Raw genomic sequence first — 27885 nt, 5'->3', positions numbered from 1 at the left:
TCAGAAATGACTACTTCTCAGTGTCCTGACCTCCATCTTTTTAGAATTCAATTAACATTTAGATAATTGTAGGATCACATGCAGTTGTAAGAAATAATACAGAAAGAGCTCATGTACCCTTTACTGAGTTGCTCCCAATGTTGACATCTTGCAAAACTATAATGCAATATTAGTATCAGGGTATTGATAAAGTCAAGATACAGAACACTTCTATCACCACTAGGATCCTTCATGGAGCCCTAGAGCCACACCTACCTTCCTCCTGCCCCCTTCCCATTTCCATTTCTTTAACTTCTTTCCATTTCTATAACTTTGTAATTTCAAGAATGTTATATAAATGGAGCTATATAATATGTAACCTATTGGGACTGGCTTTTTGCACCCACTATAATTTTCTGAATATTCATCCAGGCTGTTGAGTGCATCAATAGTTCATTCCTTTTTATTGCTAAGTAATATTCTGTGGTATGAATTTACCACAGTTTGTTTGAATGGTCCCCCATTGAAGGACATTTGGGTTGTTTCCAGTTTTTCACTACTATGAATAAATCTGCTACAAACATTTGTGTGTCAGGTTTTTGTGTAAATATCAGTCTTCATTACTCTGGCATAAATGTCTTGGAGTACAACTGCTGGATGGTATGGTACTTATATCTTTACTTTTTAAAGAAACTGCCAAAGTGTTTCCCAGAGTGGCTGTACAATTTTACATTCTCACCAACAATGTATTTATGTTCATCAACATTTGGCATTGTTACTAATTTTATTTTAACCATTCTGAGATGTATATAGTGACATCTCGTGGTTGTAATTTGCATTTCCCTAGTAGCTGACGATGTTGAAAACCTTTTCATGTGCTTATTTGCCATCTATATATCTTCTTTGGTGAAGTGTTTCTTTAGTTCTTTTATCCAATCCAATAAGAACATTTGTGTACAGATTTTTGAATGAGAAGTTTCTGAAAAAAATGGTGAAGTTCAGGGCTGTTGCAAATCTGTCTTGGATTATATAGTCGTCATGCAATGCAATTCTAATGCAGTGGTTACTTACAAAACGCAGTGCAGCCTGTACTCTTTTGGGAAAGGCTTATTGTAGGGTGGAGAAACTCTCAGGATAATAAGCCATTAAGAAGAGTTTCTTCCAGCGTGGATTGACTGCACCACCCTTCCCTGTGTGCAAAACTTAAAGATAAAGTATATGGTAATGTTAAATTAAAAAAAACATTTTAAGACAATAGGCCGAAAATGGAGTCATTTATCCTAAGGTTCATTGTCATCAAACCTACACTTACAGTTTCTGCCCTCCCAGAAATGTGCTCTAAAACCACTCAATCAGGAATCACCTGATCAGTGCTAGTTAGGTAATATGCCTGATAGACTCCAGTCATCCCTTGAAGGAAAGTAACCTTGCAATAATCAATCAGCTTTTTTGCCTAGTGTAACTTCCTTGTTCCTGCTCCCTTCTGCCTGTCAAAGCCTTTCATTTTGTACAGTTCCTCGGAGCTCCTCGGCTAGATTGGATACTCCTCTCTTGGAATCCATTTTTGCTCAAATAAAACCTTAAAATTGTTATATGCCTCAGTTTATCATTTAATAGTAGTATGTACACCGCCCCACCCGTCAAGTCAAGTGGTCCGCTGTGAACAACAGTAATGCTGGGGGAAAACGATTTTTCAAAAAGAGAATCCTGTTAAGTTAAATAAAAGAGACCGGGTCTCGTCGGATGTCCAGGCAGAACTGCAGGCATTGCTCGCAGGCGCGATCCCACCGCCGCCCAACACGGGGAGTTTGACCTGCTCCGTGTCCGGCCTGGGCCGGGTCCCCCCTCCTTAGACAACCTGGTGCCCCCGGGCTCCCCCGGGAGCCCCATGTTGGTGCCAGGCCCGGTGCGGACGCCCGCTCTACACAGCGCCGTAGTCCCGAACCCCCGGGCACCCACGATCCGCCGACCTCAGCCTCCCAGGAAGCTGGGATTACAGGCGCGCGCCACCGTGCCCGGCGCGGGGAGATGCGGCGCAGCGGGCCTGGAGGATGCGCTCCCCGAGGTCCTGCGTGCTGCGCGGCGCCACCTGCCCGGCGATTCCCCGGTCCCCAGGCCACTGCCCACTCTAGATTGCTAGAAGTGGCTGACAGAACCGAGATGAAGAGACGCAGAAAACATTGACAGAGATGTGAACAAGCTTCCCTTATCCTGCCCTCAGAATCTTTGTTAAAAAGTAGGTTAAACAAATAGCTGGAAATTTAATAAAGGAAAGGGTGAAAAATTGTATTAAGCACGGTGCGTTCTTCACAAACACCAGTATGCATACAAAATCACGTGGGGATCTCGCTAAAATGCAGGTTCTAAGGCTGTGGGTCTGGGGTGAGGTCCGAGATTCTGCAGTTCTAAGAAACTCCAGGTTAGGCCAACGTGGCTGATCAGCCGCCAGTGCTGCAGGTTGATAAGATTGTTGACCCTTTGGAATCTGATGGTTCTACACAATTCCATTTATGTTAGCAGTGACAGCATGGTGATTTTAGAACATTAAAGAGAAAAATAAGATACCCACAGTTCTGGCTTGCCAACTGATTATGGGCATTTTCCCTTCTTTGTTTTTAGTTCCTGTTCTCATGTACACATCTGGTTTTTGCTTTTGTTTTTGTTTTTTGGCATGGTTGAAGCCTTGACATTTGTACAATGTCATGTTGGGAGCATTTCTGTGTTGTGGTCAGTAATAAACTTAGGCAGAGGTTTGTTCAATTACTACTCCGTCAGCCAACATTTCCCAAGGCCCTTCTCTGTACCGTCTACGCTAGATCCACCTGGGGAAACTGAAAGGACCAAATGCACTCCTCTAAGGAGCTTCTGGCCTGATAAAGAATACAGACAAGTAAAGCAGTGAGAATTGAGATACACTCATAGATTCTTCCGTGGATGTAGAGAAAGTCGCCAATAAAGCCACCTGGCCTGAAATATGGATGGTTTACTGGAGGAGATGAGAGCCTGAAATGTGTCTTAAAGGTGAGCTATAATTAGGTTGGCTTTAAAAGAAAAGGATGTGGTAATTATGACGTATAAGAAGTACTATTTAGTCTTCCTCACATTCCTGGAACTGAGGTCCTAAAACTCTTGGAATTTTCCAATTGATAAGAGACAAATATACCTTTTATTGTGTTAATGAGGAGACTTTTGGAAAGCTTCTAGGTCTCCTAAGGATGGGATAAGGTTGCCAGGGGAACTAAATTTTCAGTCTCCCTCCTCCCACCCTCCCAAACCCCTCCACCTCCCCACCCCACCCCCACCCCCCACTCCTGGCTTCTTGGGCTGGGAGAGGAGCTGGAGATTAAATCCAGTCACCAATGGCCTATGATTTAATCAGTTGCGCCTATGTAATGAAGCTTCCATAAAAACGAAAAAGGATAGGGTTCAAAGAGCTTCTAGGCTAGTGAAACTTGCAGATGTGGGACAGTGGTCAGCTCGGAGAGGGCATGGAAGTTCTGCACCCTTTATTCATACCTAGCCCTTTGCATCTCTTCCATCTGGCTGTTCCTGAGTGATATTGTTACAGAAACGACAGGCCAGCCAAGAAACAAGCACCACTCGGAGGGTTGGAGTACTCAGATGTATTACGCCGGCGGGCTCAGAGGGGCTTCTGCTCCGAAGCTCTGAGCACCTCCAAGACATGCGCATGAGGTTTCATAGGGTAAAGTACAAGCTTGGGGTATTCGGCCAATAGGCTTGGAACAGTTTTAGCAGCATCATTATCACAAAAGTGGAGGCAGGGAGGCAGCAAACTAACATTCCAAAGCCAGGTATATTTCTTTGAAAATCCAGCTGGCTAGCAAAAAAACAAAAACAAAAACAAAAAAACAAAACAAAACATGAAAGCAAACCAACACTAATTAACTTAGATTTACGAGTTAGTCCAGCAGAACTCAGATCAGTATTCCGATACTTAGATTTGCGAGTTAACTTGTTAGCCCAGCCCAGGTTTTCCTTCATAATATCCTTTTATAATAAACCAGTAATCTGCAAAGTAAAATAAGTAAAATGTTTCTCTGAGTCCTGTGAGTTGCTCTAGCAAATTAATTGAACCAAAGAGGGAATCTTTGAAACCTCCCGTTTATAGCCAGTTGATCTGATGCACAAGTGACAACCTAGACTTGTGATTGGCATCTGAAGTGGAGGGCAGTTTGTGGGACTAGGTCCTTAACTGGTAAAATCTGATGCTATCTTTGGGTAGGTGGTATCAGAATTAAGTTGAATTGCAGGACACCCAGCTGGTGTAAAGAATTGCCTGGTGGTGTTGGGGGGAACCCACACATTGAAACTGAGTGTCAGAATTATAGAAGGGCATGGAAAGATTCTTTCCATGAAGCACGAACAGAGGCAAAGCTGAAAAGATGTGACTATCTGGGAAAATCACTAGTTTCTAGTTCAGTTAGACCTGAGAAGAGAATCAGAGGTGCATGGGCCAAGAGGAATAAGATCAAGATGAAACTGAAAATGAAAAAAAGAGCGACTTGTGTGGTAGCTAGTCACCAAAAACTGACCCCAACGTAGTACGTCTCTCAGTAATCACACCTTTGCAAAGCACATTCCCACAGTGCATCTTGGCTGCCCTAGTAGAATTTCATTGAAAAGGCACTGTGCCACTTCCAGGCCTGTGTCATAAAGAACCCTTGCAGCTTCTGACTTGGTTTCTTGGAACGCTCAATTTGGGAAGCTCCCTCTCAGAACCCAGTCACTACCCTGTGAGAAGTCCAAGCCTAACGGAAAGGCCACAGCCAGGCACTACGGGCAACAGCTTCAGCTGAGCTCCTCACAGATCACAAACACCAAATGCCACTGCCAGTCATGTGAGTGAGCCACCTGGGACATGTCAGCCCAATCAAGTCCTCAGAGGATTAGAGTGCTTGTTGATGTCACACAGAGCAGAACTGCCCAGATGAATCCAGTCAACCCACAGAATCAAGAGAGACAGTAAAATGGTTTTCTGTTGCTGAAATAACAAACTTATTGGCTTTAAACAATACAAATTTATTATTTGCACAAAGACACCCTGCGTGCTTGGGGTTTTGTAGGTCAGAAGTGTCAGGTATGGTCTCACCATGCTGAAAACAAGGTGTAGGCAGGCTGCATCTCTTTCTGGAGGCTCTAGGGGAGATTCCATTTCCTGCTTCATTAAAAAAATTATTTTTTAATTTATTTATTTACTTTTAATCAAGGTCTAGTCAGTTTATAATGCTGCATTAATTTCTGGTGTACAGCATAGTGATTCAGTTATACATATGTATACATTTCTTTTCATATTATTTTTCATTATAGGCTATTACACAGTATTGAATATAGTTCCCTATACTCTACAGTAGGACCTTGCTGTTTAACTTGTGTCCTTCAAACTGTTGACAGAGTTTGTTTCTTTGCAGCTGTGGGACTGAGGTCTCTGTTTCCTGCTGGCTGAAAGATAATGGCCACCACTCCCAGTTTCTAAAGGCTGCTACATTCCTTGGCTCTTCAAAGCCATCAACAGTGGGTCCAGTCCTCAAATCACATCTCTTTACCTACTCTTCTGCTTCCCGCAACAGTTTTAAGGACTTGTGATTCGAATCACCTCCCCATCTCACAGTCCTTAATCTTAATCACATCTGTAAATTCCCTTTTACCATGTAAGGTAACATTCATAGGTTCAAGGGATTAGAGGATATTTTTAGAATGGCTATTATTCTGCATACCACAAGCCACTCTGTTTTGGAATTCTTTATTACATATTAGTAGGTAATTAGAACACATTGTGAGCTGTATCTTCAATGCTAACAACTTTGAACTTTACTTCAAAGGCTTTGCAGAAACAAAGTGCCCTTCTGAACATAAAGGTCAGTATAATTGGTATTTTTTTTGCAAACTCTGTCCTGCCTGTACTGTAGAAGAGGGGCCACAGCTAGGACACAGGGTGTCTTTGTACAAATTATGTAATAATGGCCCACTTTGGTGGGTGAATTACAGAAAGGCAACTCTTGGGGCTGATAAAGTATAAAAAAAAGGAAAATGCCACCTCTCTCCAAGGACTCTTGGCTTGGCTCTCAGACCTCAGGTCAAACTTCAGCATTCTTCACCTTCTCCCCAAGTGTCTTGTCACAGGCACTGGTGTATGACAGCCCTGCATCACTGAAAAATGGGAGACAAGCAAGGTTAGAAACCAAGAAACCAGACTGGAGGCCAGTACAGTAGCAGAGGACAGATACAGAGGGAAGAGGAGGAGGGAAAAGTAAAACAGTGGTAATAATCCAGCAGTGGAATAAAGGAGACAGATTCAGGAAGTACTGAGGAGATGGAATTCACAGGGCTTGGAAGCTGGTAGAATGTGAGAAATAAAACAGAGAAAAAGATGAAAAAGGATGCAGGTGTGATGATGCCATTCACGTGTATCAGAGGCGGTCTTCTCCAAGATGATACTTTTCTTATGGAGAAGTGGGATTTGAAAACCAGGGAGAAAACAATGGGAATGACAGGCCTAAAGTCTGGTGCTTTAACGCAGTTGTCCAGGCAGATGAAGAAATGCTATTGCATCCTAAAATATTTTGAAATCCCCAAAGTCAGCGAGACTGGATTTGGAGCTGAGTGAAAGGAAGGCTACAGAGTTGATTGAGGATGTTTTGATAGGAATTTTCTTCCCACACTGGAAGAGAATTGACTCAGAATTTAGAGATCTCAGAAACTGAGGATGGCAGTAGGAGAATGAAGAGAAAAAGGAGAAAATGCCCCCCTCATCTTTACATCCCTCTTTCTACAGCTTAGATTTTGTGATTAATTACAGCATTACTAGCTTGCACAACCTTCTTCTCCTTTGCCCCACTCTCAACCCTTGGTCAAATCAAACACACCACCACCTTCTCCAAGCCTGAATCTGAATAGCTGAATGGGTAAAGAATACCCCTAACTGTGCTCCTCCCTTTAGCCGACTCTAAACCAAACTTTTACCCCTCCACTCCACCGAAACTCCCTTGTTAAGCCCCGGCAGCCTCCATTTTGTAAAATCCAGTGGTCAGCACTTGGTCTTCAATTTGTTCAGCTTCAACACTTGGCCCAGTTGAAAGTCTCTCTTTATAGGAACACATTCTTCACTTGATTTCTGAACACCACATTCTCTTGGTTTTCTTTCAACTTAAATGTAATTCCTTCTTTATTTCCTCCTCTTCCCAGTCTCTAAACCCTGACCTGAGTCCTCACCTATTCTCTATGTACATGAGCTGATCTGATCACCTGACTAGCAAAAAAATTGAGAAAGTCCTGTTTAACTTGACTACTTGGCTGCTCCTTTCTGATACCTTTTAAAATTATTATTATTATTATTACTATTATTACTATTATTATTACTATTATTATTTCATTCTGAAGCAGTCATATTTTCCCCCAAAATGAGTCACTTTTTTCAGTGATGAGTTTTTATCACAATATATATAACATCAAAGAATATTGGAGAAAGAGCATATAAATTTCCATTTTACTGTAGTGTTTTCCTCCATTCTCATCCTCAAAATATTTCCAAATTAGAGAATGGTATTCTTCTTATTCCACGCTTTGAAAATAAAGATTTTCAAGTAGGCCAACACTGTAACATATTTTCTATGGCTAGCAACAACGATAGCCAGCTTGTAGACAGCACACCTGAAGAGGCTATCTTCCTCCATTTCTGTGAAGTCAGAAATCACTCTACGTGCTTCTGCACATTTTGAAGAAACTAAAAAGTGACCATAAACCTCAATAAACCATGAAAGCCTCAGTATCATGAGTAAGCAAACCACAGTCTTTTCAAGCACTGGTATGGATACAAAGTGTGTAGCACATTTAGCAGATAAGATCTTTTCATTTTCTTTGGTAAGGCTAAATGGAATTTGCCAGAGTTTACATTTGTACTATCTGCCAAATATGCAGATAGATGAACAAGATCTTGTTTGTATTTGAACAAGGTATCAGCAATCGCTTGTTTTATGCATCCAGTGGATGTTGGAGTTTTATAAACTCCACCTACAAATCAAGAAGGTATTTCAACACCATGTTTCAAATTAAAGTCGTAGGAGCTAGGGGCAAGTTTTTTTTGGTTGCCATAATTTGATACATCACTTGAAGTTGTTAAAGTGTAGAGAGCAAGGTCATCTGACAGAATCAGCTCCGCACTGCAAGAGGCGGATAAAGGCGGATAAATGGTATCAAATTCCCCACCTCCTTTTTTTCTTTTTTTTGCCCCTAGGTTGCAACCTCTGAATCAGAAACTCGAGCTGTCAATAAGATACTGTGTATTCTTTACAAGTTTTATTCCCAATGCTATTTTTGACTGAGCATTGGTGTCATTTGAAGACGAAAAAACTTCTGATTCAAAAGTTCTCTTCCGTCCTTTCTTATCCCAAGATAAGACTTGGGAGAGTCAGTCTCCCCACGGACTTTTCACACTTTCTTCTCCACCATCTCCAAATCCAAATTCTTTCTACATATTTTGCAGTACTCTGAGTTATTTATGTCTCTAATCCTGTTACATGTGTTCTTCTGTCTGTCATTGACACTTTTTCAGTGATGTCTTGGCCACGCTGGCGTTCATATGGTAATCGTTCTCATTTTCTCTATCTAGACTGTTAACAAATATGGTCATAATAATCACAGCGTAAAAAATTAATCTAACACTATTTCCATAAAAAGCACAATTAATCTACAGGCAGAGCCAAACGGTTAACGTTCACGACTACAAAACTCTTGTTTCCCAAATTTAAGTCACAGCCTTCAAAGGAATGCAAAACTCTCGACCCAAAAATTACGGCTGCCACCATCACTGGCCGGGGAAAAACAGCGACTGCAGCTACAGAAGTCGAATGGTATGTGCCGCATCCTTTTCACAATGAAATCAGTGTTCCTCTCAGCACTCCAAGGGCAGGATGGGTGAGTGAGAGAGTAAAGCTGTCATCGGGTTTCTTTGTACTTTCCCCAACTGTCCTCACCCATTTGGGAACACCGAAAACCCTGACTTTTCTCACCCTGGAAAGGGGTTTTCCGGGAAGGGGTACTTTCAGTGCTAAAACCAGGGCATCCCCCAGGCAAATCAAGATAGTAGGTAAACCAAGCTTTTCACCTCTTCCTGTTCCTGTAACTACAGCTTTCACGTACCAACAGATTCCCAAGAATTTGCACCAAGGACACCTTATTCCTTTTTTTTTTTTTTTTTTTTTTTTTAAGGACGACACCTTAGTCTTTAAACCTATAAGTCCCATAGATCCAGAAACCCCCTTTGGACTTCCTCGGGACAGAGGGAGTGGTCAGGGGAGATTGTAGTCTGTTGAAAAGCTGATAGGACTTCGGGGAGGTGTTTTCTTAAAATGAGGACAGATGATTTTATGGGAAATATGCCTGTGAAGGGCCGAATGAGATAGAGCGGCAGCTGGATACCCAGGCGACGAGTTAGAGGAAATGTTTTGTTGTTCAAGTTAGTAAACACTTCAATGTGTTTAAAATACTGATGAGAAGGATCGCGTATGGAAGGAGAGAGGAAGCGGGCCTTTTTCCTCTTTCCTCGAGACGAGAGCAATGGACGAGGGCAGTGCAGGTTAGGTGCAGGTTTCTGGGAAGGAGGTTGACATTTTCCTTCAGTTTTGAGGGGCGGTGGGGTGGGTCATCAGTTCAGAACTATGCAGGGGTATCAACAGCGACTCTCTTCATCGGATTCAGGCTGTAGAAGCTGTTGTGTTTATACGTCGTTGAAGGAGAGCATTTCATTTTCAATGGAAATCTAGAGTAGAACTAGTTGAAGCAAAGTAAAATCCAGTGTTAAAAATACTTGACGAGAACTTCGTATTATCTGCCTCCTTAGCGCAGTAGGCAGCGCGTCAGTCTCATAATCTGAAGGTCCTGAGTTCGAACCTCAGAGGGGGCAGTTCAGTTTTGCCCTCGTTTGACCATTCGAAGGTTGTGGCCTTTGTCTATCCAAAATCTACATCCTGGCCATTGGGACACAACGTTGCGAACTTTGTCTAAAGAAAACCTACCTCCTGGCTATCGGGACGGGTGTATCCTGTTACCTTTGCTGAATCTGGATGTCCAGAAAACCTCTTCAGCCACTCATTTACCAACCACCTCTTGAGTAGAGGACTTCTACATTATTTTTAAATTTTACAAATGACTAACCACATCCTTTACAAAGGGGTGCAGTAACTTCACTCTGGCTTTTTTTGTTTGTTTATTTTTAATTAAATGGCATTTAATAGGAAAGAATCTAGTTCTGGCACAATCCTTAAATATTAGCTCTCTTCATTCGACTGTAGAGGCCCCCAGGTATTCGCCTCAGCATCTTTCAGCGTGCATGAGTCGCACATATGGGTCAAAACACCTCTCATTTCGTCATCTATATAATCTATTCCTATATATCGTGTGAAATTACTCATTCCGGGACGCTAAAAACCAGGAAATTCGCCCGAACAGGGACTTGAACCCTGGACCCTCAGATTAAAAGTCTGATGCTCTACCGACTGAGCTATCCGGGCTCCTTGAAAGAATGAGTCCTTGTATAACCTAATGAGAAGGAAAGTACATAGATGAAGTTCAGTGTCTTAAAAATTCGGTCTATGTTCCTTTTCTTTATTCCTAACTCTATCCTTGCCCCCTTGAATGTGGCTCACGACTATTTATACTCCTAGCTCATGGAAAAAAATAACCCTCATTCTTGGGTAATATAATCTAAACAATTACTTCTAAAAGTTGTATATAACTAGAGACTTAATAATCTCAGCTGTTTGGTCCTTCATCTTCCAAATTTGTGCTCTGGTTTGCCCCCAGAATTCAAGGATGCCTAACCTAAAAAGCTCTCAACAAACAGGTTTCGAGTATTTATTTTGAGCAAGGAGCTCTGCTTTGCCCTCGGTTTACAGCAGTGGAAAGCCACCACCTCTGCCCTAGTGGAGTTTACCCTTTAGAAGGGAAAGTCAGCCTTTTAAACTATGAATTACGCAGTAAATGTTTAAATAGCCATTGTGATAAAAGCTCTTAAGAAAAAGTATAGGTTACTGAGATGTGTATTCAAGTAAGTATAATTTCATCACCCACGTTTCCAAATTAAATGAGATAATACAAGTAAATTCTTGGAATAGTGTCTGGGACTTTCTAAGTTCAATGAAAGTTAGGTGTTATCACCATTATTATTTTTATTTTAAAACAGATCAATTAAAACATCATATTTAATCATTTTGGTTGTGCCATCTTAGACAAATTGTTTAATCTCTCATTCGCTTTCCACCCCTAAATCCTGTAACAGAAATTTCTTCCTCAAACGCTAGGTTTAACACAAAGGTTGTCTCGTGGTACCATTCTAATTATGTATTTATTCATGCCACTATTCAGGTATGGATTCAAGGTGTTCTACACAACTTCACTGTAATAAGATAAAATGGAAAACATTCACAGACTTAAATCAGGATAAAGAGAGTATAGCGGTAGAAAATTAAGACAAAAGTATGCACACTCTAAGTGCCCCCCACCCCACATCTCCAAGAGAATGGATTATAAAAGGAGGTGACCTCTTACAGAGGGTAAGAGAAGACTTCTTTCAGGATATAATGCTTAAATGGAGACCCAAAGGCTTCATAGTAATAAATTAGACAAAAATGTGGCTCCAAGATTCCAGGTAGAGCAAAGATCAGAACACTTCCAGAGAACTTAAAGAAGGCCTGAGGTGTTTGAATGCAGATATCTTGGGACAGTATTGATAGAGGTGAGGGGCAAGGTGAACAGAAAGAGAAGGACAGATCAGAGACTGACAGGCTCAGAGGTTATGGATAGGAATGCAAAATACAGAGACTTCACCCTTGCAGCAATATAAAATCACTGGGGATTTTAAGCAGAGAGGAACAACATGATCACATACGATTTCAAAAAATTATGCTGGTTTCACATAAAGAATGTATCAAAGTGGGGAAAGAGATGATGGGAAAACACAAATTAGGCTAATGTGCTGTAGTAGGTTGTGCAGATTTGGCCTACCGACTATGTGACAGTGTCAAGGAATGGTGCAGAGAGACTGGGAACATTTGGAAAGAAGCAGAAGACTTGAGCCCAGACTCTTTCAGGGGACCTAGAGAGGAAGAGGTGTCAAAGTAACTCATTCTTCTCAGTAGCTCATTGCTCTAATAAGCACTTTAACTGGGAAAGGCAGACACAAAGCAGAACAGGAAAGGGCACTTTCAACCTTTTGAGAGTTCTCTGGAAAGCATGAGGTGTTTGCTCTGCTCTTAATCTGCCTTGTCATACCTGAAGGTAAGCTGCCAGTTCTGATCAGTAGGCAAGCCCTGAGTGATCAGACAAAAAAGGAGAATCCTGGGAGGAAGTGACCTCCTGAGCAATACTCAGCATGAAATAACCGGGTATTTGCAGAGGGATTCCAAAATCTTGTTCAACTGATTGCATTCAGATCAGATTTCCTGAGGTTGCTGTTAAAAATCCGGATTTGCATCATCTGTTATGTCCCACTAAAACACAGTAAACTCCATGAGATCAGGAGCATTTTCTGCTGTGTACAGTGCAGTATACCCCAGCCCTTATGTATCAGTCAAGGTGTAGTTCAGAAATAACACTGGTGGGAGGTGGTTATAGCTCAGAGTTCCATCCCCAGTACTTTTATTAATCAACAAACAAAGAAACCTAATTACCTCCCCACCAACATAAATAAATAAATTATTTTAAAAGCCAAAATTAAAAAGAAAAAGAAAAAGGAAGAACACTGGGTATTTCAACTGGGATCATTGTAGTAGCCCAGAGATAACAGAAATAATAACTATGGAAAATAGCTACCACCTTCTAGGGCTGAGGGAACAAAAGGGAAGGGGTTTGAGGACTCTGAGATAGGGCATTAAGAGAATAGAGGTTGGAATCAACTGCCCTTGTTGGAGTGACCCTGACTGAAATAGCAAAATTCAGAAAACAGTTTCTCTTCTCTTCTCCTGCCTTCCAGACTCCTTCTGGTTCCTCTTCTTGACAGAACCTGAGAGAAAACCAACATCCTAGAAAAGAGTATTCAAGGATGAATTTGAAGTTCAGACAAAACAGATTAACAGTGAGGGACACAGCTTTGACCAGTGCTTGGCACATAGTAGGCACTCAATAAATATTAGTCCAATACCTCCCATTCAACAAGCTGAGATGTTAAGAGCTGGATATTAAATATCACCCTTCCTTGTTTTGAGTCAGGTGCTTATCCTGACTCTAAATATCACTTCGTGTTTCTTCATTTCCTGTTTCTCTTTTTACTCTGTCTGGCATCTTGTATTTTGGATAACTAAGAGATCCAGTCAAGAGCACTGGAAGCAGGAAAAGAGGTCCAACGCAAAGAGGCCGAGGGGGGAAAATACTTTTTTCTTTTTTTGTGCAAGATGTCGTTGGTGATCTGGTGGTGAGCAATTCCAGAAGAATGGCAAAAGATAATCAATAATTAATAAAAATATTTTACCCATCATACTACACCTTCCACATCCCCAGTATAACCCTCCATCCCCTCCTCTCTCCCAACCAGTAAGTTTCTTGACCTTGATGTTTTTATAACAATTTCCAAGCATATCAGAAAGTCATTTTTAAAAAAATCTCCTCACTGTATCTAGAAATGGTATAAGAAAAATTGAAAGAATTTTGGAGTACTTAATCTTACTGAAAATTACTATTTTGCATCTGAACATTACATGGTTCGCTTAACAGAAAATTATCCGTTCAGTTTCATCAAAGCAAATTCCTCGGATTTTTTTTTTTTAAAGATACACGAAAGAAAAATACTCGCGTTGCCCCCTCTGAGGTTCGAACTCAGGACCTTCAGATTATGAGACTGACGCGCTGCCTACTGCGCTAAGGAGGCAACTGTCCCTCCCACTTGTAAAAAATGTCTACCAAGTTTATTGTAAGAAAGATTCGATCAAAAATTCTCTGAATCACAGTCTTTCAAAACAAGAACGGAACCATGGTTTCATTCACGTCTAAAATATTCAAAGTTTGGATGACAAGGCCACGCAGAACAAGGCAAAACATCAACTACCAGCCCAGGCCCGTTTCCCCTGAGAACTTTCCCGCAAAGACTTTAGGAGCGGTGAGGACAAGACTTTGTAGAAGTTCTGTTCGGAATGACCAGGGCCTTCTGAAAGGCAACCAAGACTAAAATAGTAAGGACCGCACTCTTTGCCTCCCTCGTGAGGTTCCATGTAGGAGCTTGGTCTCCTGAGATGTATGAAGGAGGGCGGGGGATTTGGGGGTGGGGGTGGGGGCTCAAGATTCTTTCCTTGAGCTCCCGGGCTCAAACAAAACGCCGCCTCCTTAAGTCCGGGGGATTACTCTCTGGAGTCCAAGTGGATCTGGAGCCCACAGCATCCATTGCAACTCTCAGTCCGCGTGACCCCTTTTTCCTGTGTTGGTGACAAACGAGCCAGGAGCTTCCTCCCGCGCTACCTGCGGGGTCACATTTTAGGGTCAGTCTGGGAGCCATGAGAAAGCAGCGTCAGGGGAAGGGGTCTCTCGAGCTGTGCTGGGAGCAGGAAGGGCCCACGGGGACAGCGCAGAGGGGCGAGGGAGGGAGAAGAGAAAAAGGATCTGTAATGGGAGTTGTTTGGGTCAGATGTCATACACATAAAAATAAGTGTCGTGGGCGGTAGCGTGGCCGAGCGGTCTAAGGCGCTGGATTAAGGCTCCAGTCTCTTCGGGGGCGTGGGTTCGAATCCCACCGCTGCCAAGCTGATTTTTACACCTCTTGTCTGAGTAGGTACTCTTCTCCATGCCCAATGTACACAAGTTCTCACACTCTCCCTCTCCCACTTGTTTTCCCCAAGGCCAGAGAAAACACCCATACACATTGTCCTGCAGTGTTCACATCATGATAGGCCTTCAACTGATTATTTCAATTAACAAAAAGTTAATGAGCACACAGTGTGTATGCTACTTACCCCCTTACTGTATTTTCACCACCCAGCAGTATGAAACATATAACAGACCTTCATTTAATTCATTTGTTTATGTAAAAAAAGAAGTGTTCAGTACCTACTAAATGCCAGCTACTTACTTAGGCCCCATAGATACAGTAGTACTTACTTATTACATTATTTAATAAATGATGGACTCATGAATGAGGGGCTGTCAGTCTCCCTGTATCCACTTACCAGTGGAGACAGGTCCTGCCCCGCCGCAGTTCTCAGCATCCCAGCAGCCTTCTCATTTTGAATCCTAATTAAACTGGTCTAAGCTCTAGCGACTCTCCGCAAGGCGCCTCGCCTTGCCACTCAACCGCCTCTCACTTCACACGAACTAGTGGCGCTCCCCCGCCTCTGGGCTCCTCTGCGACTTCCACTGGGCGCTCTCAGCATCTGCTCTAAGCAATTCTCTCTTCTCTCAAAGCTTCTTATCCTCTACACCTCAGCTAGGTAGTTGCCTTCTCCTGGAAGCCTCCCTTGATCTCTCCCTCCAGAATTACAATTAGGCACTGAGGATAAGGAAGGGAACAGAGGAGAGGGTTTCCCCGCCCTGGTGCCTAGTAGTGAGACAAACATAGAACGCATAATGACCCCAAGATGACACAATTTCTACGGTAAAGAATGCAATTGAACTAAGAATGACATGATGGATATATTGTTATCAAAATAAAGAATGTTACCGAACAGTATAGTACAATGTATAAAAGGACACATTTCAAATTGTTCCTAGTGATAACAGTGTCAGAGGACAGGAAAGAGGGAGATTATAAATTTTACTTTAGACACTTTTGTTTGTGGTGTTAGAATGACTGGAGATGTATTTATAAATCAAATAAGTGAATTCACAAATTTATAAATAATTTTTTAAATCGCAATCTGATAAGTACTGCAAAGGAGAAATGGAACATGCAAGGCAACAGGCCCCAGCGCCGCCGTCCCTTCCTCTGGCAGGCTCTTAATTAGGCATTCCTGTTGGCATGAACTGGCTATGTTCAGTTATCACCCGATCACCATTTATTTTAGCATTTATCATAATTTTTGGAAATTTTTGTGCAATTGTCTGCTTTTCCCTATGTATCATAAGTTTTTTCAGATACAGAACCGTATTTTTCTTGCTTTCCTGCATCATGAAAACTACATAGATATTTGTGGTAAGTATCAACGAATAAATTAACATACGAAAGAGTATCTTTCTAATTTGTGAAGTGAGCAAAGCAGAAAGACCTGGAGATCTTCAGTTTGAAGGGTCATGTGTTCTGAAGCCCCATTTCTACAGGACACTCCAGCTGACCTCAGTTCTGGACTGCTGATTATGCCACACTGACTTAGTCTTTCTGGATTCAGCTCTGCTACCAGATGACTGTAAACCAATTTAGCTCAGATTACCAAGGGAGAGATTGCTTCTGGATTGTGGGGCTCAGTCATCTCTTCCCTGAGTCATTCTCCTCAGTGGTCTTAATGAAGATAGAATGGAGAGCTTATGTGTGGGGAGGGAGGGTGCAGACACTTAGGAGAAAGTTATAGTCACCTGGCCAAAAGTCTTAGAATTTCATTGCTTCCTTCCCCACCTCTCAACAGATATATTCGTTTCAACCCGTATTTATTAAGCAGCTATTCTGTGACAGTCACCTTGCTTGGTTGGAGATGCAACAAAAGGATGAATGCCATGAAATTATTCAGGGATTCCTAAGCAATTCAGTTTTGGAAGGCTATCAGAGGCACATGAAGAGTAGATGGCCAGTAATTAACATTTAGACTGACTAAAGTAGTACTTTATACCTGAGTATTTCTTCCAGTCATGCTATGAATATAACCTCTTTATTATATGTTCTTACAGTGATAGGTAAATAATCATATTATATTAATAAAGTTAAGATTAAAAACAAAACAAAACCAAAAACGAATGACTATGTCCAACCCTATGATATTCGCTCTTGGCCATCCACACCAGAGGACACACTATTTGTGGGGCCATATGAACACTGGAATGTCTACCTGGAAGCTAGGATCTGGAAAGGGGGGGTGGGGGGGTGGAAAGCAACAGTCATGCTCCTTTTACTTGTCAGACTTATCCTATGGAGAGAAGGAAAAAGAAACCTTCAAAAAGAGGCCCATGCTGGACTATCTGAATATTTATTCACTCGTTCATTCGTTCATTCATTAAAATTCATTCATTCATCTTTCCATCTACGTGTTCATGCAACAAGACATTGATTAAGCTTCTACTATGTACCAGACCTTAGCGTGTCAAAGAGGAATGAAAGCTGGTCTTGCACTTAAGTCATTTCAGAGTAGGAGGACAGATATTAAAACGGCAAGTTCATGATTACTGCTGAACAGGAAGCACCAAGAAACTCAGGTTGCTGTGGAGACGTCTGCAGGTATCCTAGAACGAATAAGCAAAGATGTAGGGGAAAAATATATTTTTCTTTTCTCTCCTTTGAACTGTAAGTAAGATGAAATCTAATTTGCCTTTGTGTGATTGAGAAATGAAGGCAAAATCAAAACCATTAGAGGTAACTATTCTCAAGTTCCTGCTTCCCCTTACATGGAGGGAAAGAAACCTGGGAAGAAGTGTCATGGAAACAATCAGTGAAAGTTCCCTCCCATTCACCTCACACACTAGCGTTTGGCTTTTCCTCATCGTTCTGCTGAAAAGTGGAGAGATTTTTCATCTCCAAAAAAAAAAAAAGTCCCATAAATTAAAAAAAAAAATCAATTAGGAAAAAGAGGCAGAACTTTGTTAAAGTGGCGTTTCATTTTAAATTGTATTTTATACCTCTCTTTCATTTAAAAAAATCTTAAGCACAAGGTTATAATTTTAAATGGAAGTACAATCCATAAAAATTTTGAATCACTGTGTTGTATACGTGAAACGAATGTAATACTGTACATCAATTATATCTCAATTAAAAAAAAAAAAAAAAGAAATCACAAAGAAAGAGATATCAGTAAGACGGTGTGCAAAAGTTTAGCTAAGAGAGGTTCCATGGTGTAATGGTTAGCACTCTGGACTCTGAATCCAGCGATCCGAGTTCAAATCTCGGTGGAACCTTCCCTGCTCTTCTTTTTTCGTTCTATCAGATAACAGAGTGAACCAAACTGCTTTCAGTTCCCATATTTTCATTTTTGCTGAACTCGGGCAGTGAGAAAGGACACGAGACTACGGTCCCACTGGCCCGTGAGCTCAGGACCAGACTATAATCACCCAGTCTGTATATATGTCTTTCTGTTCCCCCCCAGACTTTTTCTTCCGGGACTCCACGGGGGGATATAAGCGTTCAGGAAAAGCGCCTTTAGTAAACAAACCAGAGTACAGAGCAAAACGTGATCCGTAACAAGTAGCAATCAAAACGGAAAAGAAAGGGATCAGACCTCATTGAAGGTATGTCGTTAGGACAGAAAAGGAAAAAGTAAAGAATGAATGGGAACCAAATAATGGCTGCAAACGCAGTTGATTAGAGCAGGAGAGGAAAAAACAGCATGTCAGAAGTGGGATTCGAACCCACGCCTCCATTCGGAGACCAGAATCCTCCAACTGAGGAAGCAATGCTTGAGTCTGGCGCCTTAGACCACTCGGCCATCCTGACAGCTGAAGTTCAGCTTGTGAAATGAGAAGAATCTTCAATTATGATGAATGTGCATTCACCATGAGCTTTCAACTTCCTTTACAGTTGAGGATTTATCCAAGAAATAGAAACGTAAATCCTTATAAATTAACTGAACCTTCTTTTTCAGGAAAGTCTGGAACTTCGGCTGAACTTGTGAGGCCTTCCTCTTACTCTGGGGTGCAACTGACATTTCTCTCCCTTCCCTTCCCTCTGCTCTACCCTGCACGCTCCAGTGCACTGAGGTGCAAGGGTCCTAGCATCCCGGCACCGACTCCAGACTGGACAAGAGAGAACACCCTTGATCTATTCATTACAAGAAAGAACACTGAGCACGCGGGCTGGATTCCCAAGAAGATGCTTGTCAAACCAACCGAACTGGCGGGAGTTCAGTGGGGAAGAAGTGAGCGAACCATTGTAGACGTAGGGGGAAAAGCAGCGTGTTAGTACAGACTAGAGAGGGGCCAGGTGAGTGGGATTTAGGAGCCTTGAACGTGAAGGCTGGTTGTTGACGTAAGTTGGAGGAGTTGGCCGGATCAGGGGGAGCAGAAAGGCGGGAGTGAAAATTCAGAGCTGCGCGGAGGGAATGTTGGCAGTGAGCCCAAATTCCCAGACCCCTTCCCCAGCAGTCTCCCGGAACTCCACATGCACGTATCCCCTCTCCGTCTACTTCAGAAAGGAGGTTTAAGGTTTGTCAGTAGACATCGATCCCAGGGATAAAGAACCACAGACTAGATTTCCACATTAGATAACCAAACCCAATAAACCCAAGAACTTAAGATAAGTCAATAACCATCAAGGGCAAAATGATTAGATTGTGACATACTCATATAGTGAATCACTACACAGCAGAAAAAAATATTTAATTACTGCTATAGAAAAGAATAAATTTTACAGACATAAAAAAAAAAAGCCAAACACAAAAAAGAGCTTACTGTAAGATTCTACTTACATGAAGTTCAAGTACAGGTGAAATTAATGGATGTTTCGAGCCATTTGGGACAGTGATTTCTTCTAAGGAATCTCTAGGGGTAGGTATTGACAGGGAAGAGCATGAGGGAGCCCTCTGGGATGCTGAAAATAGTCTTCATTTTGATCTGGATGGTGGCTACTTACACACACGTCACAATTAATTAAGGTACACACCAAAAACTTGTATATTTTACATTGATTAAATTTTAAATTACAATATAAGACAGTGTCTTATTCAATGTCAGTTAGGTGTTACACAGTGTAAGTTGCAAAGATATCAAAAGAAAGAGTAAATTATTGTATCGGGAAGACAAAGGAAGTTTTATGGAAGGCTGATTCTGGGGGGAGTGGGCCACCTGTAAGGAGAGCAGAGTCATCTGCTTGTTCACATTTTGCTCAGAAATGGAAGAAAAATGGTACCAGCGCTCACAAAGGTATCATAATCTTCAGGCCCACATGCTCTGTGTTGGTTCTTCAATAATTTCCCCCTTGCTGTTCAGGATGCCTTTCCTACCTTTGCTGGTACTCTTTTTCATAGCATCCTGTCTCTTCCTTCATAACACTTGTCCCAATTAGTAACCATATATTGATTTGCTAAATAACATAATGCTAATCCTTTTTAAGGTTAAATGAGGTCACAAGGATAGGGCCCTAGTCCAGTAGGACCAGTGTCCGGACAGGAAGAGGAAGAGATACCAGGGATGAGTGTGCACAGAGGAAAGGCCATGTGAGAACCCAGAGAGGAAGTGGCTGTCTATAAGCCAAGGAGAGAGGCCTCAGGAGAAACCACCTCTGCTGACACCTTGACTTTGGACTTCCAGTCCCCAGAAAATAAACTGAAAAAATAAATTCCTGTTGTTTGAGCCCCACAGCCTGGTGTTTTGTTCTGGTAGCTGGAGCAGACTAATAAAGACATCTTCCACAGTGGTTGAGGAACCCAAGAGCCCTCTAAGTGCAAAACACAAGGCTTTGTTTGACTGGAAAAAGACAAGACATGGCAGCTGTGATATGCGGAAAATTTTTTTAACTTTTTATTCTGAGATTATTGTAGATTCACATACAGTTGCAGGAAATAATAGAAACCCAGTATACTCTTCACCGAATGTCCTCCAGTGTTACCAACTTGCATAGCATAGTACAATATCACAAGTAGGAAATTGACATTGATAAAATCCACCAACCGTATTCAGATTTCTCTTGCTTTTATATGCACTTGTGTGTGTGTATTGAGTTCTATGCAGTTTTATCATATGTATAGATAACACATGTGATCAACACCATAGTCAAAATACAGAACTGTTCCATCACAAAGATCCCTTCTATAGTCACAGACACCTCCTCATCCCCCTTCTTGCTAAACCATACACCACTACTCTGTTCTTGATCTCTATAATTTTGTCATTTCCTAAATATTGTGAATGGAATCATACAGAATATAACCTTTTGAGACTGACTTTTGAGCATAATTCCCTTGAGATCCATCTAAGTTGTATGTTTCCATAGCTTATTCCTTTTTATTGTTGAAAAGTATTCCATGATATGGTTGTGTCACAATTTGTTTAACTACTCACCGCTGAAGGCTGTTTCTAGGTTTGGCTATTGTGAACAATGCTTCATGCTGATTTTGATGTGAACACAGGTTTTCATTTCTCTGGGATAAATACCTTGTGACATATAGATTTGAGACTCAAAACTGCAGCAGCCATTTGGCTATTTCATAAGGGAAACCTCCCCTGACCACTCAATATTAAATAACACCCCAGGCACTCTTCATCCTCCATATCTTGATTATTTTTATTCGTGCATCTTTTGTACTATATATTTATTTCTTGGTTTCCTTTTGTCCTTATTTCCCTCTAGAAAGCAAATCCAGGAGGCCAGGAACTTTGTTTTGTTCCCTGCTGTATCCTGGAGCCTAGAACAGAGCCATAGTGTATACTCAATGCACACTTGAATGAATGCATGAATGAATGAATACATCACAGACATCTTTCCATATTAGTATATATAGATCTAACTTTTTCTTTTTGGTGGCTGCCTAGTATTCCATCGTATGCCTGAGTAGTATTTTTATTAACTTGTCCCCTATGGAAGTATATTTATGTTGGTGCCAGCATTTCACAAATCCAAACAATGCCATAATGACAATCCTTATGTAATCAATCATCCTGTGCAGATAGGAGAGAAGTAGATGGCTCAAAGAGTGTATATGCATTAAAAAAATGTGTTTTAGCTCTTACCAAGTTGCTCTCAACAACGTTCTCTGAATATACATTCCCACAGTGACCTGGAATACCCATTCCTCATGTTCTCACCAATACTGAGTATAGTTAGGCTTTTTAATCTTTACTAACCTCATAAATTAAAAGCAGCATCCCATTATTTTATTCATAGTGAGTTAAACCTATGTTCACACATTCATTAACAATTTGTTTCTTTTCCCCTGTACCATCTGTCATAACCTTTGCTCCCCACTGCTCCCCTCCTCTCTCTGCTTTTTACTTACTGTGATAATATTTTATCCCTCAAGGATGTTCATTTGCTAAAACTACCTTTTCCCAATTTCCTTTATCATTTGGCGGTGATGAAAAAAATCATATTTTATAGCAAGATAAGAAAAATTTAAACATAAAATCTTTCTTTGCTTGTTTGGGCCTACTCCCTCCCCTTTAGTGTGTACTGTGTATCTGCATTAACCAGACCTCCTTAGGAGACAACATTTCTTCTTAATCTTGTGAGGGGCCATGATGACCCATGACCCACTACTTGCATTGTACAGGTAGATTTGGATTGTGTAAACTGTCAATAATACATCACTTAATGTATCATTTAATACATCATTAATTTAACTTCTGTCTCAAAAACTTAAATAACTGTGCTTTGACCTCTAATGGGCAGAGAGCCTTCTAAAAAGTTGTTTCTGCGTTATATCCCTCAGTTTGGTTCTAATAAAATTTTCCATTTCTTTCTGAGATTGACTGATTAAGTTTTTTGTAGACAACTGTTTGGAGGCACTTTTCTGTATAGATGTCATTTATTTTTAATTTTATACAATCAAATTTATCCATTTGTGGCTTCTGGGTTTGGGGTCTTATTTAGAAAGACCTTTCAGACAACAGATTTTTTTTAATAAGTTTTTTTCCAAAAAGCTTTTGTGAATTCATTTTTTTTTAATTTAAATCTTTCACTTATCTGGTATATATTTTGCTGTAAGAAGTAAGATGGGATCTTCCCCCCACCCACCCAAACAGCTGGCCAGCTGTTCCAGGATCAGTTATTGAACATGCAACAGTAACCTGCAGTTTCTCCATCTTCTATAAAATTCTTATTCAGATTGAAGCCAAGTCCCCCTAAAATCGAGTTCCTCTGTTGAGTTTATGATTAACCTCTCTATCTAAAACTTTAATTCCCTTTCTCGTCCCACACCTATGCCCCTCAAGATTGAAGAGTATCAAAGAAAAGGGGGGACTGAAACCAAGTAGGACCCTGCAGGGCACTCCCAGGCAGACAAAGTCTTTCTGAATCCCCTTTTTCTTGTTGGTAGAAAAAGGCTTCAGTTTCCTAGGCCTTCCTTTGCTTCCAAACAATTTCTAATTAGGACAGGAGGGAATGCAGAAACAAATGGAAAGCAGTCAAGAAACAACAGCGCAGCAAGATAAAACAGAATCCTAGTTCCTGCTCAAGGGATATACATAACAATCTGATATGTATCTTTGAGCTGTTCTGCTGGAAACGAGGCCTTCAACCAGGTGGTGGATGGCAACTACCAGCTGAGACCCCAGACTGGTCAGAGAACCAGGCTGATGCTTGAGCTTCCTGGATCACCACTCTGTTACCTCCCACCAACCAATCAGAAGAAAGTCATGCACCCTGCAGCCCTCACCCTAAATGTTGCCTTTAAACACTTCCCTGAAAACCATCAGGGAGTTCAGATCTTTTGAACATGAGCCACCAGTTCTCTTTGCTCGGCCCTGCAATAAACCTTATTCTGCTCCAAACTCTGACATTTTAGTTTGTTTGGCTTCACTATGCATCGGGCACAGGGATTGGGTTTGACATCACTTGTTTGACAAAAAGATTTGAGCCTACTTCTCCTATTCTGTCCTATTGACCTATTGGCTTATTCTTACTTTAATTACTGTAGCCTTGTGCTTTTTCTGCCTCTTTTTTACTTTTATTTTCCCAGACTAACTTTAGTATCACTTGGTAAAGGCAGATAAAAGAAAAGATAGGGGAAGCAAAATATCATAAGCTTTATCAGGTCCTTCTCAGTTTGGTGCCTAGAAGAAGAATGGTCCGAGGAGAAAGGGGTCAACAGTGCCAAATGCCTCAGAAATATTAAGATAAAGGCTGAAAAGTGTCCTCTGGATTTAGCCAATACTAGTAAAAATTACCGGCACCCTTAGAGCAGATAGGGTGAGGGGGAACTTATTTTTAAATAGGGATTTACTTTAAAATAAAACATTTTATTAATAAAAATAGTATTTATTAGTTAGGTTTAGTTTCTGTTGCATATGCAGACAATCTAAATAAGTGGCCAAAACAAGACAGTTGCTTTAGTCTCTCTCAAAGATATGACTAGATGTGGGCACTCTGTAGTGAATAAGGACCCAGGCTTCTTTACCTTTTACTACACCATCTTAGTGATGGCTTCCATCTTCAAGACTGCCTCATGGTCCAGGACAGCTGCTCAAGCTCCTACCATCATGTGCACATTCCAGGCTGAAAGAATTAGGAAGAGGGGAGGTTAAAAGGGTGTACTTTCCAACTGAGTAGGCTTCTTTTAAGAAGCTATCTCAGAATGCCCACCCTAAAATTTCCACATAGATATCACTAGCCACCCATAATCTCAGGGCCATGTTGAAGTGTGAAAGAAATGCTGAGTGAGTTGGTGTTCCTGAGCATGTCCATAACCAGCTAGACAAGATTTTGTACTGCAGCACTGCACTCATGAATTTACCACAGTATTGGCAGCAAAGGGGCCTGGGAAGTATCTCTTAGCTGGGCATATTGCTACCTGGAATAAAACTGTGAACGAAAAATACTGCAAACCATATCAGTAAACAAAGAATGCTGAAACCATAAAGTCATCAGTGGCTGCTGCCACCCCCCAGTGAAGACAAGCCTGCAGCCCAGCCTCTGCAGCCACTCACAATGGTACACTCTGAGGGGAAATAGAATAATAAAGGACAAGATACTGGCCCTAGATAGCTAGATGCTTGTCAAAGGAATGAATTCAATGAGCCCAAATGTTTGCTTCCTCCCATACATAGAAAAGCACTAAATTGTTTAACTTGAGATGCCTGGTTTTCTTTAGATAACAAGTAATCCTTTATTGTTCCAACTACCTGGTCTTCATTGTAAAGCTCCTATATATACTACTTCCTCTCCCCTACCTCTTCAGAGTAGTCCCTCAGAGTGATCTGAGAGGCTGTCATCCTGGCTCAAGTCCTCCCACCAAATAAAACATAACTCTCAACTTTAAGGCGGCACATTTATTTCAGTCAACAAAACTTTAAGGAAGGAGTGGAGACTGGCTATAAAATAGTCAACAACAGTCCCTTCCATGTTGTGTTAAGACTGAAAGCACTTATGAAAATAAACGGCTGTACCAGAAGTCCCTAACTAAAGGTTAGTGTTGCCAAAAAACTAGCCTCTGTACCCCGATAGCCAAATTGAGATTCAGAGGTAGAGTTTGGGAAGGATAGAAAAGAACAACTTTACTGCTTTGCCAGGCAAAGGGAGTCATAGCAAGCAAATGCCTTACAGACTGTGAGCTCATCTTGGGGCTGGGTCTTGAAATTTTATAGAAAAACTGGATGGAACAGAAAAGGTGATAACAATCAGGGCGTTTTACAGGGTGTTACATTCTCTTTATTTTGATAATAACTTGCTGTTGTTATGGAAGAACTTAGGAGGGTTTGCCCATTTTCTTGAGGTTCAGTCCATGACCTTTCAAGACCTCTAGGGTAAAAAGGTAAGTTACTCTAAGAAAAGAGGGCACGGGGAGGGCAGTGTGTTAGTCATAAGATCAGTTTAGCTAGAAATACAGGCCTGAACAACTCAAGAGCCATCTTGTTAGTTTTCTACTCTTTCATTAGGAGGTCAATTTCATCTTGCAGAGATGATTTTTTGTAATTTTTAGTTAGCTTGAGCAGCTGTCCTGGACCATGAAGCATTGACTTGAAAGTTAATAAATTTCACATAAACCTACAGATTTCTACCTTCTTTTGAAAGTCAAAAATTTGACAATATTCTGGGCTTACATTCTCAATGGTTACTTTAGCTAGAGATGATGAGCTGCTTCACAGGAAGGACATCCGATCTCCAATTAGTCACTGTCCTCATCTTTCCCTATGGTGACCCTGGTCTGGCTGGCTCAATTAAATTACCTTTTTGTCTCCAACAGGTATTTGTATTTGCACCTGTCATTTTACAAATGAATAACTGTTATAAAGCTAAGAAGTATGCATAAAATGTAACAGTGGAATCATTAGGTTAATTGATTATTAGTTCAATAATTCAACAAGTATTGAAATACTTTCAATATGATTAAAGCTATGTGCAAGGCATAATGAAGATCAGAGGAGGTCTGGAGAGGAGTCTCTACCCTTAAGGGGTTACTAAAGTATCTGATCTCAGTTTCTTTATTTACAAATAAAGTGTTGGACTATGTGAGAGCACAAATTATTTCCTATTCAAAAGTATGCTCGGATTTAGAAACTTGATAGATTCTAAGACAGGTAAAAATACTACACAAGGGAAAGTCAAAGAAAGTCTAGATAGAAAATAACCAAGTACTAGAATTTGAGGTTCTGTATGAATAAGGGAGGCCCACTGGAAAGGTGAGAGATCAGTGTGGCTTCTTTAGGTTAAGCTTCAAGGAAGAGGTAGAATTCATGAGTAGTCCTTGTAGAGGATTGTCAATGCTGAGTCAGAGGCTGGGCTGGCAGCACTAAAAAAGGACTGAAATGTCAGCCTATGCTGGAGGCCAGAAGTGCTCAGACTGGACCCCAGGCCCAAGGGTTTGTTTGAACAATGTCCTGTTGGCAAAAAGGAAGCTTTGAAGGTTTCTGAGAAGTGACAGAATGAAAGAAGTACTTTAGGGGATTTTTAAGGACAGTTCTCTCCCTTAAAGTGTTATGTAAATAGGTTAGAGGAAAAGACGGGAAATAGGGAAACTGGTGGAATTGGTTACATTCAGCTGTTAGTTAATTCATTTAAAAAACATTTGCAAACTATCTTACCAAAACATTTCTATGTTAAATTGCCTTCAAATACCTAGGTTCTGAAATGCTTTGAACCGATATTAATATCTTACTCACTGTACCTTCCCTTATTATCACCCCTCTTAATAAGTTAAATAAAAATTTTGGCACATGTTTAAAAAAATTTGCAAACTGACATTCTTGAAATAATTTGGGTCAAAGAGTGGCAATGGAAATTAAAATGAACAGAAGCAAGTTGAGAGCTAAAGCAAAGCAAGGCTGTCCAAATTCAATTTAATCTATAGAGAATGAAGGACAATACTGAGGAAATAGCAAAGGAAAACAGGAAATTCAGAGGTAGGGATGAGGGAGCAACGCAAACATTTGTCACCCACAGGATCATCAATCTCCCTCTACGTCAGGAAGGAGCAAGCGGGTTTAGGCTCTATTCAATACTCTGTGCAGTGGGTATTTTACTCTTCTAATGGATAAACATCCCTTTCCATTACATAACCACTTTAATGGTTAAAAAACTAGATGTAATGAAGCCTCCCTCCTCGCTATGGTAGAATTATTCCCATTTCACCTCAGAGGAAACCGAAGCTCGCTCGGAGTGATAAACCAATTTGCTTAGGCACAGTAGGAAGTAGCAGAATTGGGCTCGTCTTTTTCTGTCACAGAAATGTTGCCACCTGATAATTAAGCCTTTCTTTTTGGAAACGAAATTGCGAGTGCCTGTAAATGGGGTTGTTTGATAAAGCTCCTCACAGACGGGGTGGGGCTCTGTCCGCTACCCTCATCCCTCCGGCCTCCCGGGGAGGCCAGATGGCTCTTCTTCCCACACCAACACAAAGCTAGCTTTCTCTCGCCGGAGCTGAGGCCTGGGCACCAGACAGGAAACCCAACAAAAGACCAGGGGGCCAGGCCCAGGGCCTCGGAAGCTCGGCGTTGGGCCCGGAGCCTGCAGGCAGGAGAGACCCTGTCCCCGCCGAGCCCGCGGACACCGCCTGCCTCGGTGACCGGTCCCCGAGGTTCCCCTCTTGCGCTTCCTACCCAAAGGCGGGGGCGACGCCTCCCAGCACCTCTATGGAAAGAACGGTTCAGGCCTGAGGCCAGCACCAAGCCCCGCCCCCTGAGCCGCCC

The 27885-nt window shown here is 41.4% G+C and overlaps 1 long non-coding RNA gene and 6 other non-coding genes across 8 annotated transcripts; 3 read left to right on the top strand and 4 right to left on the bottom strand.

Annotated features, from left to right (window-relative positions):
- Nucleotides 1-4998: 4998 nt before the first annotated feature.
- Nucleotides 4999-27860, bottom strand: LOC106730565. 2 transcript variants are annotated; one of them, XR_004313492.1, is made up of 4 exons: nucleotides 27796-27860; nucleotides 24159-24256; nucleotides 6035-6147; nucleotides 4999-5158 (listed from the first exon to the last, which is right to left on the bottom strand). It is a non-coding gene; the product is annotated as an uncharacterized LOC106730565 (long non-coding RNA). The 2 variants fall into 2 exon arrangements; XR_004313493.1 differs by having other exon boundaries at nucleotides 4999-5155.
- Nucleotides 9826-9898, top strand: TRNAM-CAU. Its single transcript has one exon. It is a non-coding gene; the product is annotated as a tRNA-Met (tRNA).
- On the bottom strand, nucleotides 10433-10505 carry TRNAK-UUU. Its single transcript has one exon. It is a non-coding gene; the product is annotated as a tRNA-Lys (tRNA).
- Nucleotides 13783-13855, bottom strand: TRNAM-CAU. Its single transcript has one exon. It is a non-coding gene; the product is annotated as a tRNA-Met (tRNA).
- On the top strand, nucleotides 14638-14719 carry TRNAL-AAG. The gene has a single exon. It is a non-coding gene; the product is annotated as a tRNA-Leu (tRNA).
- On the top strand, nucleotides 17938-18009 carry TRNAQ-CUG. The gene has a single exon. It is a non-coding gene; the product is annotated as a tRNA-Gln (tRNA).
- TRNAL-CAA lies at nucleotides 18439-18544 on the bottom strand. The gene is made up of 2 exons: nucleotides 18507-18544; nucleotides 18439-18484 (listed from the first exon to the last, which is right to left on the bottom strand). It is a non-coding gene; the product is annotated as a tRNA-Leu (tRNA).
- Nucleotides 27861-27885: the final 25 nt, after the last annotated feature.

The sequence above is a fragment of the Camelus ferus genome, chromosome 20 (assembly GCF_009834535.1).
Source record: "Camelus ferus isolate YT-003-E chromosome 20, BCGSAC_Cfer_1.0, whole genome shotgun sequence".
Classification (NCBI taxonomy): domain Eukaryota; kingdom Metazoa; phylum Chordata; class Mammalia; order Artiodactyla; family Camelidae; genus Camelus; species Camelus ferus.
Note: the sequence above shows the minus strand (reverse complement) of the source record. Positions and strands in the feature narration are given on the sequence as shown.